Source organism: Gavialis gangeticus, unplaced genomic scaffold (genome assembly GCF_001723915.1).
Source record: "Gavialis gangeticus isolate Ggan-Ray unplaced genomic scaffold, GavGan_comp1, whole genome shotgun sequence".
In the NCBI taxonomy this organism is placed as follows: Eukaryota; Metazoa; Chordata; order Crocodylia; family Gavialidae; genus Gavialis; species Gavialis gangeticus.
Window position 1 is genome coordinate 35,090,662 of NW_017729024.1, and position 14,906 is coordinate 35,105,567.

The window sequence follows — 14,906 nt, forward strand, 5'->3', positions numbered from 1 at the left end:
TGATCCCTGATGCTAGCCCTAGCTCCATATCTGCCTTAGCTTTTCTAACAGCCCCCCTACAGACCCGAGGTATACTCCTCTTTGGTGATAGCCCCTCCCTTTCACTGGGTGTATGCCTCCTTTTTGGCAATCAGGCATATACGAATGCCCTTGGTGAGCCGGGGGGCTTTTGGGCATTCTTTCCCCCTTTGCTTCTTGCTGGGATTGTCACCCCCTGGGCTCTGAGCATTGTCTCCTTAAGGAACGACCACTATCTTGGGAACTGAGTTCCCCTACTCTCGAGGACCCAAGCAACTCTCCCACTAATCTTGAAGTTGGCACTCTTGAAGTCTAGGGCTACTGCCTTGCTGCAGGCCCTTGGCACCCTGTGCTGGATGGTGAATTCCAGCAAGTGATGATTGCTATCGCCCAGGTGGTCAAGGACTTGGAGCCCTCTTACCAGGTTGTCGCCTGTGGCAAGGACCAGGTCCAGCAGGGCATTCCCCCAGGTAGGACTGTGCACCTCCTGGGTTAAGTGGAGGTCCTGTATCTCAATCAGGAACCTCTGTGAGCAGTCCAACCTGGCTGACTGCTCCTCCCAGCAGATGGCCAGGTAATGTAGATCTCCCATGACAACTACATCCCTTGCCTTAAGTGCCTCTGCAAGCTGACCCAAGAATTCACAGTCCAGCTCTTCCCCTTGGTTGGGAGGTCTATAGTAGACCCCCACCATTAAGTCCCTTTCCCCATGACCCCCCTGTATCCTGAGCCAGAGCACTTCAGCCTGATCCTCCTCTGACCCCATCCTGCTAGTTGAGGATGTGTATTGCTCTTTGACGTAGAGCACCCCACCTCTGCCTTTCCTTCCTGTTCCATCTTGCCTGTAAAGCCTATAGCCCCTAATGTTAACTGCCCAGTCGCGGAATGAATCCCACCAGGTTTCTGTGAGCCCTACTGTGTCTAGGTTTGAACAAGCTGTTTGGAGGGTGAGTTCCTCCTGCTTATTCCCCATACTATGAGCATTTTATAGAGGCACTTAAGGCCTTGGATTGCTGCATGTGCTACCCCCCAATTTTCAAGAGTATCTGGACCCCTGTTACCTGGGTGCTCCTTGAGTATGTCACCTGTCTTGGTGGGGAGGTGTCCTTAACTCTTCCTGCGACCGCATACTCTAAGAGTATCTTCTGGGCTTTTTAGTCATAGAATGCTGCAATGGCAAGCAAGTATATGTTGACTGATTCTTACAACAAATGAAAATTAATCCAATTAAGTGCTGGTGACAGTTGTCAACCTGGCAACTCTTGTGACAGAAGTTCCTAGTGCAGTAGACAAGTACATGTAAGCAAATGCCATACCTGCAAGCTGCTTCATTTCTGGCCTGCCAATGTGTTTTGACTGAACACTGGAAGGACAACTCCATTGGAACTCAGGCCTAGAAGGGGTCTCTTGGGCTACTGAACTCAATTCCCCATTATCAGAAGCAACCACCTTATGCAAACTGTTTCCTAAATTTATAAAGGTGAGTCTTAAAAAGAGTTAGGTTGTTTTTTTCTTTTCTTTTCCTTTTTCCTCTTGCTATTTATTTTGGAAGGCTGCTCCAAAACTTCATTCCTTTTATGTTTAGATCCATCTTGTAAAGCCCATCTTATTTTTTTCCTGGTCAGTTTATACCCATTTGTTCCTTGTGTCAACATTGTTTTTTCACTTCTTCCTCTCTGCCATTTGCCTTCCAAATGTATTTATTGAAAGCAAGCAAGTCCTCTCTCAGCCTTTGTTTTGTTATGTTAAATTAAGCAGACTGTTTTAGGGTATGTACAAGGATTACATTTTGGCCAGTGGAAACCCTAGGTATGCAAGCATTCAAACAGAAGCAGTTTCTGCCAGATCAAAAATGGTGGGTCTGGTAGAAATGACAAGGTAGAAGTAGCCTCCTATAGCACTTTTACTGGAGAAACAGACACTTTTACACTTATCTTTCTGATAGAAGCCACCATGCTGTCCTCCAGCATACTTCACTCTGCTGCCCCACCTCTCTCCCACAAAGAGAGAATCTGTGACTTAGTCTGCACCCTATTGCTGCAGATTAAGATTGAGATTCATTAAAACATTACCCTGCACAGTTAAGGGCCTAGGAAAGCCCAGCCCTTCTCCACAGTGCCAGGCCCGTGAAGCTGTCGTCCCTGCCATTCTGCACAGGTATGAAAAACCCATTCATCAGCACCCAAACTGGCCCCACCCCTGCACCCGGACCTGGGCCTGGTCCCTGCAGGGACGAAGAATATGTATACATGTGTGTGAGGTGGACCCTGGAGGAATAGTGTGTTTATATGTCTGAATGTGTGTGCTTGCAACTGTGCTACTGCGGCCAGAAATCTGGGGCTCTGGGCATGGTGGCAAGGCCTCCCATGGTAGCAATCCCCCAGTGGACAGCTGGGGTGATGGCAGCCCCAGAAGCATTGTGGGCAAAGCCCCACCACCATGGCCAGGCTTCCTGAAGCACCAGGCAGTGCCCTGATGAGATCTGGGGTATTGGCAACTTGAGTAGCATTGCAGATGGAAACTCTACCACCACAGCCACAAAACCTCACTCTCCCCATGCCCAGACAACATAAACACAACCTCTGCCAAGAATAGATCTCACTGAGATGACAACCCAGCCCTGTTCCCACCATTCCTGGAGTTCCCCCAACCCTCTTGCCAAACCCAGACCCTATCTGAAAGACTGGTCTGTATTAGTGGAGGGGTATGTCTGTGGGCTCCATTCCCAGCAGGAGCCTGTAAGTACTATTTGGGTATGGAGCAGAGCTACCAACCCCTGTCCCCCCAAATACCATAGACAGGCCCCTGCTGGGAATAGAACCCCACCCTAAACCCTAACCTGTTGATGCAGACTGGCTGTACCTGGCCTCTGCCTGGAATCCCCCACTTCCTGCTACAGCAGCACCCAACCCCCCAGCATCCAACTCAACCTGCTATCACCCAACCCCAGCCTTCCAGCACCCAACCCACCAGTGTTCAACCTCAACCTGCTAGCACCTGACCGCAACCTGTGCTGGAACATGGTCTGTCAGCTGGTGCCAGATGGATACAGGTCCATTGTAGGCTGCTGGAGAAGAAACTGACAGGCTTGAAAAGACAGTCAACATGTTCTTGATCTGGTGTCTCAAAGCCTGATGACTTAGAGGTTTTGCAGGTTGCGTGAAAGGGGAACTTTGCCTGCTGGGGTGGCCAGCCATAACCTGTGCCCTCCAGACAGACAGGGAGCCTGAAAAGCACTTTGGGATATGCATACACTTGGGGACCTCTGGCAACATTCCATCAGCAGCCTGGGCACCCAGGAGCCTGGGACTCAACTGCGCCCTTTAACACTTTTACAGTGGTCTGCTGTCAGGGTTTCTAGCCACTCAAACTAAACTAGTAAACTTCCAATGGTTCACTTGAATGCTTTCATACATCCTTAGTCTTCCCTCCATTCTGTGGCTTTCTCTGCATCTGTTATAGTTTAAATCAGTTTTTTTTAACACGGGTTTGCACACAATATTTCAGATCAGTTCTTATTGATAACTTTGGACAGTGATATAAAATAACTCCTTTATCTCTATTGAAAATACCTCAGCTGATACATTCTAAGATTGCATTTGCCTCATTTTCCTCAGGCTAGCCACTGAGAAGACATTAGAGGGTTGATGTAATCTTGTCCCCATTAATATAAATAGCAAAGCTTCTATTAGTTCTAGTGGGCCAAGATTTCACCTGAAAACTTTTGCTTGCTATGAACTTCAGTTTTTTGGAACCAGTGATGTTGTCAGTAGAGGTGCACCAATATATAGGTTGCATATTGGATGGTCACCTATAAAAGGAAATTGAAGTTTATCAGCCATTGGGTTGTTTTGGCCACTGATAAATATAATATGCCTTGTGGCTGGGGCCCCTGGACATTGCATGCATGCATACAGCTGCATGCATGCATGTGGTCAGGAATGCAGCCAGGCAGTGTGGGGAGCAGTGCCCTGAAGATAAGTCTGTGGAAGGGAAGAGGCATGGAGGAGGGAAGGGGTGTGGGGAGGGGGCAGAATGAGGCCCCCCATGGTGAGGGAGGGAGTGGGGCAGTGGATGGAGCTGGGGGTGCTGCCTAGCCAAGATGGTGAATGGGACCTGGGACAGAGAGTGGGATGGAGCCAGAGGCAGCTTGTCCAGGGGACACAGGAGGGATGGGGAGGAGGGGAGATGGCTCTCTGCTGCTGTGCACACCCCACAGGGGAGGCATGGAGGGGCATGTGCCCCCCAGATTTGTGCATGAGGTGGATGCAGGCTTCTCACTGAGATCTCAAGGTGCTCTACTCTGCTGCCTTTCCCTCAGGAGCCCACACTGGTTGCATGCCCCCTTGTCCCCTGCCTACCCAGCAGCAGTGGGGGGCAGCAAATTGTGTCTCCTGCTGCTGGGTGGGTAGGGGGTGTATGCCTGACATGGGACCCATGGGGCAATGGCAGCAGGGTGAAGAGCCCTGAGCCCACAGAAAGCAGCCTGCACCTGCCCTTTGCACAGCTCAGGTCTGGTTAAAAGCATCCCTGCACTTAAAAATGATGGCAGTGGCACTTGAACTAGAGCTCATTCATTGAGTTTAAGTTCAAGTGCCCCTGCTGCAATTTTTAAACGTGAGGATGCTGATCCCCTGGACAAGCTGCCCATGGCTCTGTCTTGCTCCCTGCCCCATTCAGCACCCTGGATGAATCTTCCCATCCATGCCACTTCCCTCCTTCACACACCTTCCCCTCTACAGACTTACCTGCAGGGTGCTACTCTCCATGCTACCCAGCTGCATTCCTGTAAATTGGTTATTGGATCAGAATTGCCCTATATAGCTGGTTAATAATTGGCTATCAGTATCTGCCAAGAAAATCTTTATTGGTGCACCCCTAGTTGTTAGTCATATGAAAAATCAGTTCTCTACTTCCCTCTGTCACTTGTGCCATTCTGTAGTGTACACTGAGAAAATCACTAGGGGTGTGCAAAATAGGCTGTATTCAATTTGGATTCAGATTTAGCCCAAATTGGGGACAGTGATTTGATTAGTTGATTTGGATCACTGTCCCCAACTTGATTCAGCTGAATCCGAATCTAACAATTCAGTGCTGTTTTGGAGAATCAGCGATTTGGCCATAGACATGGCTTTAAATGTTTTTCCTACATACTTCAAGGTACTAGGTATGACTCGTGAATGCTGTGATGGTGGAGCAGATGGAGATTCCCACAGGAACACACGGGGGCCCCCCGCCTACTTGGCGGCAAACCCAGAAGTGGAGCGTAAGTACTTTTGGTCCACTACTGGGTCCACTGCCAAACGCAACAGGGCCCCCCCCCATAACCCCCAGCTGAGCAATTAGCCACGGGGGACCCCAGGTGTCCCCCCAGACCCAGGAGGCACCAGCATGCTCCCTGGAGGACCCAGAATTGGACAGGAAGTGTTTCTGGTCCATTTCCAGGTCTGCTGCTGAGTGCACTGGGGAGCCACCCATGCTTCTATGGGATGTTCTGTCCAACTCACCATCTCAGCATTCACGAGCCGCCTGGTACCTTTAGGTATGTAGAAAAAGCATTTAACACTGTCTGAATCATCAAATGTTTCAGAATCGATTTGGAGGGTTCCAATTCAATTTGGAGAGATTAAAGGGTCTCCTGATTTGATTTGGATTTGGAGATTCAGCCACCGAATCAGGCTGAATTTCTGTTGAATTGAATCAGTGACTGAAACTTCGCACAGCCCTAAAAACCATTATAACATTTGTATCAACATTTCTTAAATTAACAATGTTCATTGTTTTACTATCTATTTATATTATATTCAGTATGTGATAGCTGCTGTACAGAGCATAAAGAAATTTGAAGTAAGGACACAACATACAGTAAAATAATAGAAGACCTGAGAAACAGCAAAAGCAAGAAGGTGTTATTAGTGTTATATATTATACTGACCATGTACACTTAACAGTTCAAATCCTTATGAGGCCTCTTTTTGGTGCACAAATATTAATATTTAGACAATACATTTGCAAAAAAATAAATATAAACTATAATTGGAGAGCAATCTCTATTTTATTCTACTAATCTTTTTTCCAGCATTCTCTGTGGAGATTCTCAGAGTAGACTGAACTGAAAATAGTTTGGGTGGAGTGCCTGAATTTTCAGAAAAAGCTACACAGTCATCAGTGCTGTAGTAACATAGGACTGTGCATAATGTTATAATGTATTAGGAGTGATAAAATAAGATCAATAAGATTGTAGCTCAGCTGAATTGTAGGTGTCAAGTAAATGCATGGAATTGACAAGCAAACATTACAGTACTCAAGGCAATATTTTCAGAAAAATATTTCAGCTATTTGAATATTTTGATAGCAGTTTATAACATATTTCAAAACTGTAGTAGAAACTGTTTTGAATAAAGACTAGGATTATTCAAATTGATAATATAATGAAACCTTGATTCTTTACTGGCTGGAAGCCTAGGACCAGAATTTCCTGTGGAAAAAGCTACTGCCAAATGATTCAAAATTAAAACATAGTATTCTAAAAGGTGGTGACCAGGAGAAAAATGAAACCAAAACAACACAATGATTTTGAAATGATTAACATTTAATTTTGTTTAAATTGTATTGTTAACTCCGCTATAAAAAAAAAAATGTCTGCCATAGGAGAACACTACAAAGCACAGACTTGTCAACATTATCATATAAAGTTATGACCACACTGTGCCCTGCATCACTTGTCTGCAAAGCTTCCCCACAGAAGGGCACCCTTGACCTCACCCCCTGGCCCTGCTCCCAGCTGTGATGTGCCACCTGGGGCTGGCAGCACCCTCTACTCCCTCAGCCCCCAAACCATCTTCCCCATCCCTGCCCCACAGCCCCACTTACCTCTATGCTCCAGGGGTGAAGGGCGAGTGTGAGCCTAAGCCCAGCCTTGGCTGCCTTTCCCTTCAGGCTCCACCCTTCCCCCTCCCCCTCCAGGCAGGGCTGGGGGTTTCCCACCCTTTTTGCAATTGACTCCTGCAGGCTGGAGCTGTGCCAGCCTGAAACAGCACTTTGCAAAAGTGGAGAATCCACGGATTTCTCTGCTAAAAAGAGAAATCTGTGTTTTCTCCACTAAAAACAGGCAATCCATGGTTTTCTCCATTTTTCCATGGGAAACAGAAAACCCAGATCCCTACTCAGAAGAGAGTAATTGTAGCGTCTTTACTTATGGTGATTTTGTCTGTGCTTGCCGTTATTTCATGAATTGTCGGTATACCCTCAACTTTCCCCCCTGCCACGTCTTTGATGTTATTCTTATTAATATTACTTTTAGATATTATTAGTCAGGAGGGTTATTTTCCTTTAGCTTGTTCTTATTATGACCTTTTAATGGGGCACGGCTTACACACAAAATGCATATATCAGCCTATCTGCTTATTTGTATACAGGACTGGACTCGAAGTTAGATATCCAACCACAGTCTGTTCAAAAGCATTAATTTTTTTCTTTATTTTCCTTTTTTACAACATCGTGTTTAAATTCCACACACCATCAGACTGAGGATGTTCATTGTATTAACTTAGTAACTCTTCTTATCCAAAATGATTCTACTTTGTAACAGTTAACACACAAATGAACTGAACTTAGCATTAATGAACTGACTCTCCACTAGGATCTTCTTACTTTTCTTTCATTTGGTTCAATGTCTCACAATTTTAAGGGAGATCTTATCTCTTCAGATCTCCCTGCCTGTAATCTGTTTATCTTTATTGCTATCAGTGCCACCAATCAGTTTCCTCTTTAACTAGTGGTCTCAAACCCTCTTGGTGACCAAACCAGACCAGTCATTAATACCGATGGAGAGTTTGTAACAAAAATCTTTTTTTTTTTCTTTTTTTTTTTTTACTATTGTTGATGGATGTTCCAAATCTCTTGGAGTCCTCCTGGGGATCCGCCCCTCTCTCCATTTCTTCTCTCTCCAACAGTGAACACTGCTGCTTTCTCCACAGACCCTCCTATGGTTCTTTCTTCATTATCTTCTCTTCTCTTTTTTTTTTTTCTCCCTCTCTTCCCAGACCTTGGGTCATGCTGCTCTCTTTTTCTCTTGGAGCTTGGATCCTGCCACTCCCTGCTTCTCTTGGCGCTTTGATCCTAATAAGGCAACAGTTCTGGAAGCGGCGCTCTCCGCTCTCCCTTGTTGCACCCCCACTTACTCTTGCTCCTTCACAGTAATGAAAGTAAATTGCTTATGCAGCTTTAAATTGCATATCCCTAGTATCTGAGTGCTCCCCTTCACAATATTAATAATTTAAATTTGATACTACAGGCTGTCAAATGATTTAAAAATGTGATCACAATTAGCTGTACAATTAAAAAAATTAGTCACAATTAATCGAGATTTTAATCACACAACTAAAAACTCAAAATTATGCAGGTACTCTGTATGGTTGGGGGTGGGGTGTGTGTGGGGGAGGATTTGTAAAGGTGTCGGAGGCTGTGGGTGTGTGTGTGTGGGTGGCTTGGAGCCTGATGGGGGGTGTCACTGCAGGGGGGTCTGGAGCTCGAGGAGTGGGAAAAGTTTGGATGCTGGACTACACAGGTCACTGTTACATTCTGGTAAAACAGTTATGACTCTGCAAATAATTGATTTTCTGGTGCAGTAACCAAAACAAAATTTAAAGAAACCCTGGCAGGTTGTGGGGTGGGGTGAGGTGGGTCAGGAGTGAGGGGCAGCAGCAGGGCTGGGGGGCTCTAGCTTGGGAGTGGGGGACAGGGGTAGGGCATGGGCATATCACTGCTCCCCCACAATTGTATGACCCCCTCAACAGGTGTCCTCTTTTTTGAAATTGGAAATACAGTAACTCTACAGGAATGCAGCCCAGCTGTGTATACAGCAGTGCCCAGCCAGTAAGTCTGTGCAGGGGAAGGGGTGGGAGAAGGCATGGGGAGCATGTTCCCCTTCACACCCAGATTTGTGCATGGGCTGGAGGTGGGCTGACCTCTGTGGGCTGGGGCTGTGTGCCCTGCTGCCTTTTCCTCAGGAGCCCCACACTGGCCATGTGTCCCCTGCCTGCCTGGTGGTGGTAGGAACAACATGGCATCATGTGGCTCGTAGGGCAAGGGCAGGATGGAGCAGAGCCCCAGTCCACAGTGGGCAGCCTGCCTCTGCCCTATGTACAAATCTGGGGCACACATGCCTCCCCTGGAGCTGTGCGCAGTGGCAGGGAGCTGTGCCCCTTCCCCTCCACCCCCCTAGACAAGCCATGCACGACCCCATGACCGGCCCTGGCCCCTGTGTCCCATTCACTCTAGCCTTTGCTCCACTCCTTTTCTCACAGTGGGGGCCTTGATCTACCCTTCCCCCCGACCCCTTCCCCTACACAGACTTACCTGCTGGGCGCTACTCTACACACAGTTGGGCTGCCTTCCTGTCTGCATGCATGCTGTGGCTGCTTGTCTGTGCACATCCACCTCACCCCCCAGCTTTTCTGCTGCAGCAGCCTGGAGCCCCCACCTCGGCTGCCCTGTGGTCCTCTGCATTTCCACCACTGCCCTGCTGGGCAGTCCAGAGGCAGCAGTGATGGCAGCAGAGTGGAGCCTAGGCATGGGCTCCAAAACCATGTGCACAATTAACGCATAAAAAAATTAATGCCAGAACCAATTAATGCAGTAATCGTGCAAGTTAATGACAATTAATTGACAGCCCTACTATTTATTGATGCATATCAATAATTTTATTAAGATTGTCCTATGTATGTCTAAACACTGCATACTGTGTTTTCTATGAGATATATTATTGACAATATATTATATGACATTATTATGCAAATGATACTTTTTGTGCTGTATGGAGAATATCAGTTAAAATTGTACAGATATTGGTCCCTTCTATGAGGGTGGATGGGTGGACAGAGAGCTACACAGCTGTGCACTCAATAAAAAGTGTGTTATTAGAAATAATGCTGAGAAAACACTTTGGGGCTTTTATTTTTATGTTTCATATTGATACAAATTTCGATATATATTAACTTCATCACCAAAAAACCCCCAACAATTTTGATTTCACTTCTAATGGTTGCTGAACATAAATTTTGAGGAGGAACTTCATTCTGGCAAACTGTACTGATAGTGTTATATTATTTTTCCATTTAACTAGCTAAACCCTTACTATACCAGAATGCAGCATAAATCAGATGCACTGCCACCATTTTGATTTCTCTCTCCCTCCCCTCCCTCACTGATTTTTCCCAAAAGGCATTTTCAACTTGTATAATTTATTAGACATTGCATATCTGAGCACACAAGTTAAAGGGATGAATGAGTTGAATATTTCCAGGGATATATGAACAGTTATGGAATATAATTCTGATGCATTGTATGGGATAGTTGTCTTTTTTTTATTATTCAGGATATAAACCATACCCTGAATAGCTGAAATTATGAAGAAATTTCCTCCAGAATCAAGCTCTGGTAAAATTGTTCAATGCAGTATTTCTGTCAGAGTTTGGATACTGGACTACACAGGTCACTGTTACATTCCGGTAAAACAGTTAGGGCTCTGCAAATAATTGATTTTCTGGTGCAGTAACCAAAACAAAATATTGAAAGAACCCCCAAAACAACCCCCCTGTTCAGATAAAATCATTTAAAAAAATATTTTTGTTGCTGTTGTTTCAGACTAACTTAATTCTCCCTCAAGATTTCATTCGACCACAAAACATTTTACTTCCCCAAAAATTAAAAAATTAACAATAAAAAATGTATTATAAGGAGAATAATTAATTTTTGCTCTTTTTTCTCGATGGCTGAGTTTAGAACAGTTAGGCTGGATGAAGATGACCCTTCAAGGTGAATTCCCTCCTTTGACTAAGGGAATTTGAGTTCACATTTCTCCTCTCCCAGGAGATTTCCCTAATCACTATGCAGCCTGGTATTCTGAGGTTCTTGCAATCTCTCCCATTGACTCTTCCACTGTGTATACATAATTAAACATCACGGCAAAATCAAGATGTTCCTTTTCCTGAGCGAGTGCCCTAATCACTGACTGAGAAAATCATTCTCTCTCTCTCCTCTCTCTCTCTCCCTCTATGTCTTGGTGGCTAAGCGTTTTGCACATGATGAACAACAACAGAGTGTTTGTGGAAGACTCATCTCAGAATACTGTGTAGTCTATTGATTAGAAAACTGTTTAACATCTACTGTCTGCCTTATTTGGAACAGGGATTTGAATGGAGGACTCCTGTCTAAATTAAGTTTGACTTCTTGGAAAAATTTTAAAATATTTACTAATTTTTAATTTTTATATTTATTTCATTTTCCCCAAGAAGGATCCTAGGAACACCTGTTTAATTGTCAGTACTAAGGGAAATAATTTCATATACACGTTTAATGAATGCAGACTCCCGAGGATATTCTTTTAGATTTGTAAACTATTCTAGCATCATCTCTTTACAGTCCCCTAAAATATGTTCTAGCACCCAAAATAGTATTTATCAGACCCTCAGCTGGTGCAACCTCATGTGGTTACACTGATCTCCAGAGGCCTATGCCTGTTTATACCAGCTAAGCATCTGATCCTGTATTAGTAAAGATATTCAATCATCAAATGTCAGTGAAGCTTAAGATTTTGGAATTATGCGAACCCTTTGCTTCCATGGAAATGCGATAGTCAAATCTGGAGTACTGTGTCCAGAGTACTCCCCTCTTACCCCCCACCCTGCCATAGAAAGGATGTGGACAAATTGGAGAGAGTCCAGCTGAAGGCAGTGAAAATGGTTAGGGGGCTGTGGGGGCACATGACTTCTGTGGAGAGGCTGAAGGAACTGGGTTCATTTAGTCTGCAGAAGAGAAGACAGAGGGGGGATTTCATAGCAGCCTTTAACTACCTGAAGGGGGTTACACAGAGGATGGAACTAGACTATTCTTCTTGGTGGTAGATAACAACAAGGAGCAGTGGTCTCAAGTTGCAGTAAGGAAAGTGTAGGTTAGATATTAGGAAAAACTTCCTCACTGGGAGGGTGGTAAAGTATTGGAGTTACCCAGAGAGGTGGTGGAAACTCCATCCTTGGGGGTTTTTGAGGCCCAACTGGACTAAGATTTGACTCGAATGGTCTAGTTGGGGGTGGTCCTGCTTTGCGTAGGGGGCTGGATTAGATCAGTGTTTCCCGACCACTGTGCCACAGCACAAAAGTGTGCCGTCAGAAATGAACAGGTGTGCTGTGAAATTTTGCCATGGCAATGAGATACAGAAGGTATGAGGATGGGGAATGCCTTAACTGGTATGCCACAGAAAAAATTTATTATTGTAAGTGTGCCTTGGGCTGGAAAAGGTTGGGAAACACCGGATTAGATGACCTCCTGAGGTCCCTTCCAACCGTAATTTTCTATGATATGATCCTATGATGGTTGTTCCTTGTTTTCCTGTTAGCTTTCCTTGTCTAAAGTTACCTCATTGTAACCTGGTTCTTCTTTTCTTTTTCTCCTTTGACAGCTCCTTCAGGCTAGATTGAATATCTACATTTGAAGGCACATCAGTTAATTTCTCTCATGTCAGATCCATCATTGTGACTTCTTGCAGGCCAGATCTGAAAGTAACCAGGAACCTGACCCTTCTTGGAGCATGGAAGCCCTTGGAGTCAGAGCACAACTAACCACTGGTATAATCCACATAAAATCTTCTGCCTCAGATCTGACAGCTATGAGCTGAGCCCTGACAAAAGCCACAGCCTTAAATTCCAGTTCAGTCAGAATGAAAAGTCAAAAGGCCTAAAATACCATGCCCCATTTTGGGAACAGCTGTCTCCAAGCCTGACACCTGAGAAGCTCAATACTGAAGAATTAGAGTAACAACCAGACAATGGATCATGGGGTCTAGCCAGCATCCAAAAAATATTTCAATATGTAGCCAAAAGGAAACATAAAGCACTTAAGTGATTGCAGGCAAAGCAATGCATTTACTACAATATAGGAATGTTGGTTTTTATGGGGAAAGAAGACCTCCATCATCCCATGTACATATTCAAAGCCATAGAAGAACAGAGCGCCAGTGATGCTAAATGCTTAGAAGGATATTGTCTCCAGTCCTCTGCCCAAATCTGAAGAAACAGTTCAGTTGTTACAGATTGCATCTCAATGCATTTTTCGTATTTGCACTGTCACTTCCATTCAGGGTAATGATGTGCGCCATCATTTGCACAGATGGCCCCATGAGATTTTTTGACCACAACAAGCTACATCTTGCAGGGGCTCCAAAAGGAATTAAAAAATAAAAACTGAAGAAAACAATTGCTCTCTCTTTACGATGAGGATCATTCCCTAAAGGAATGTAGTCCTTTCTTAAGTTTAAAAATATATGAGAAAAGCATCAACATGATAAAGTGGATTTAAAAAGGGATCTAATATTTTTTTATGAAATTCATTTTATATCATAGTAACAGCCAAGAAATTGAACCTATTGAACTATATACCCCAAATGTTCCTGTTGAATGTTGACAGGATGCTCCCAATTACTATGAAAGAAAAAAGGTCATTTGTAATATGTATTTGACATAAAAGTTTTTATAGCCATTTATCTATGCTTCATGAAGAAATGTAACAGACAAACAGCATTTTCAGTTTATTTTTCTAAATAAATGTGTTGTTTGTATTATTTTCAGTCACTTATTTTGGCTGGTTTTCATTACCCCCAAAAAGGATTTAAGGATAGAACCAAAACACAACTGTTTTGCCATGTTAAATCGTAACGATTTGCAGACTGAAAGCTTTAATACAAATACTGTAATTTGTAAAATTATAAAGTATATTTATACTGGCAGATATGTATGAAGGACAAGAAGAGGAAGTATTTTAACTCTTAGTTTCAGAACATAGGTTATTTTGATATTCATGTGATGGGATATAGAGATATATAATGGTCAAGGTTTTTCTATTGAGATGGTATTGTAACAAAGAAAGATTCAGATGGTAATGAATGGAAAGAACAAAATCTAAATGTTGTCTAATATTGATGGTTTCTTTAAATTACACAAAGACACTTTGACAAGTAACTCACTTCATTCAGGAACCACTATTCTTTCATACTGTAACATATGCACTGGGCCATTAAAGACGCCACTATTTGGTCAGGAACAATTTGGAAACCTAAGGGGTAATGTAGTGTGCTCATTACAACAATTTATACAATCCTTACCTTGCAAGTAGGACCAGACATTGTATCCATGCAATGCAGTATTTTGTTATCAAGTCATTGAACACTTTGATGCTAGAGCTGTTTTGAATAAAAATATATTTTTTCCTTTTTTCATAGTCCTTATGCCTCTGTGTAATTTTAAGAGAAAAAGTGAATCATGTGACATTGAATTATCTTAACTTTATCCAGCCAGACACGGCTTATTCATAAAAATAAGTAGGCTTTCTTCATTCCCTTTGCTCTTCTATGGGACATGCTAATTACATGTTTGGTAAAGGAAAAGTGTCTTTCAAAAAATTAGTTCTAATATAATTATACACCTGAAATGGGGAGATGGCTTAATAATGTACTGCTATGTTCTTATGAACTGTGAATGTGTATGTGCAAGCTAGTTTTTGAGGGATGAAATGACAGAACTGCTGAAATGAGTTACTGGAACAGTTGATAAGGTTATTTTGCTTTTGAACAAGAAAGAAGTGCCCTTGCTTGAAACTGTGCAGCCAAAAGTATAAACTGGACCTGGTTGAAAGAGGAAAAAAAATACATTGGATTAATTTTAACTTACTTCCTGTTTGATAGCATCTGTGATCCTCCTAGGATTGTTATGAATTTTTACTTGTCATGAGCAGGAGGGGCTTAAATATGTAGATAGTGAAAGCTCTCAATTTCCATCTTGGCCAATGAAAGATAAGACCTCTGAGTGCTTTGTAGGAGGAGGTGAGCTGGTTGG

At 43.7% G+C, this 14,906-nt stretch overlaps 1 protein-coding gene across 2 annotated transcripts in view; it reads left to right on the plus strand.

Moving 5' to 3' along the window:
- PRR16 (proline rich 16) overlaps positions 1–14,295 on the plus strand; it is a 390,317-nt gene extending 376,022 nt beyond the window's left edge. For both annotated transcript variants that reach the window (XM_019517016.1, XM_019517017.1), the window contains exon 3: positions 12,479–14,295. The gene's annotated coding sequence lies outside the window, so the exon portion shown is untranslated. The remainder of the gene's footprint in view (positions 1–12,478) is intronic.
- The last annotated feature ends 611 nt before the right edge of the window (positions 14,296–14,906 follow it).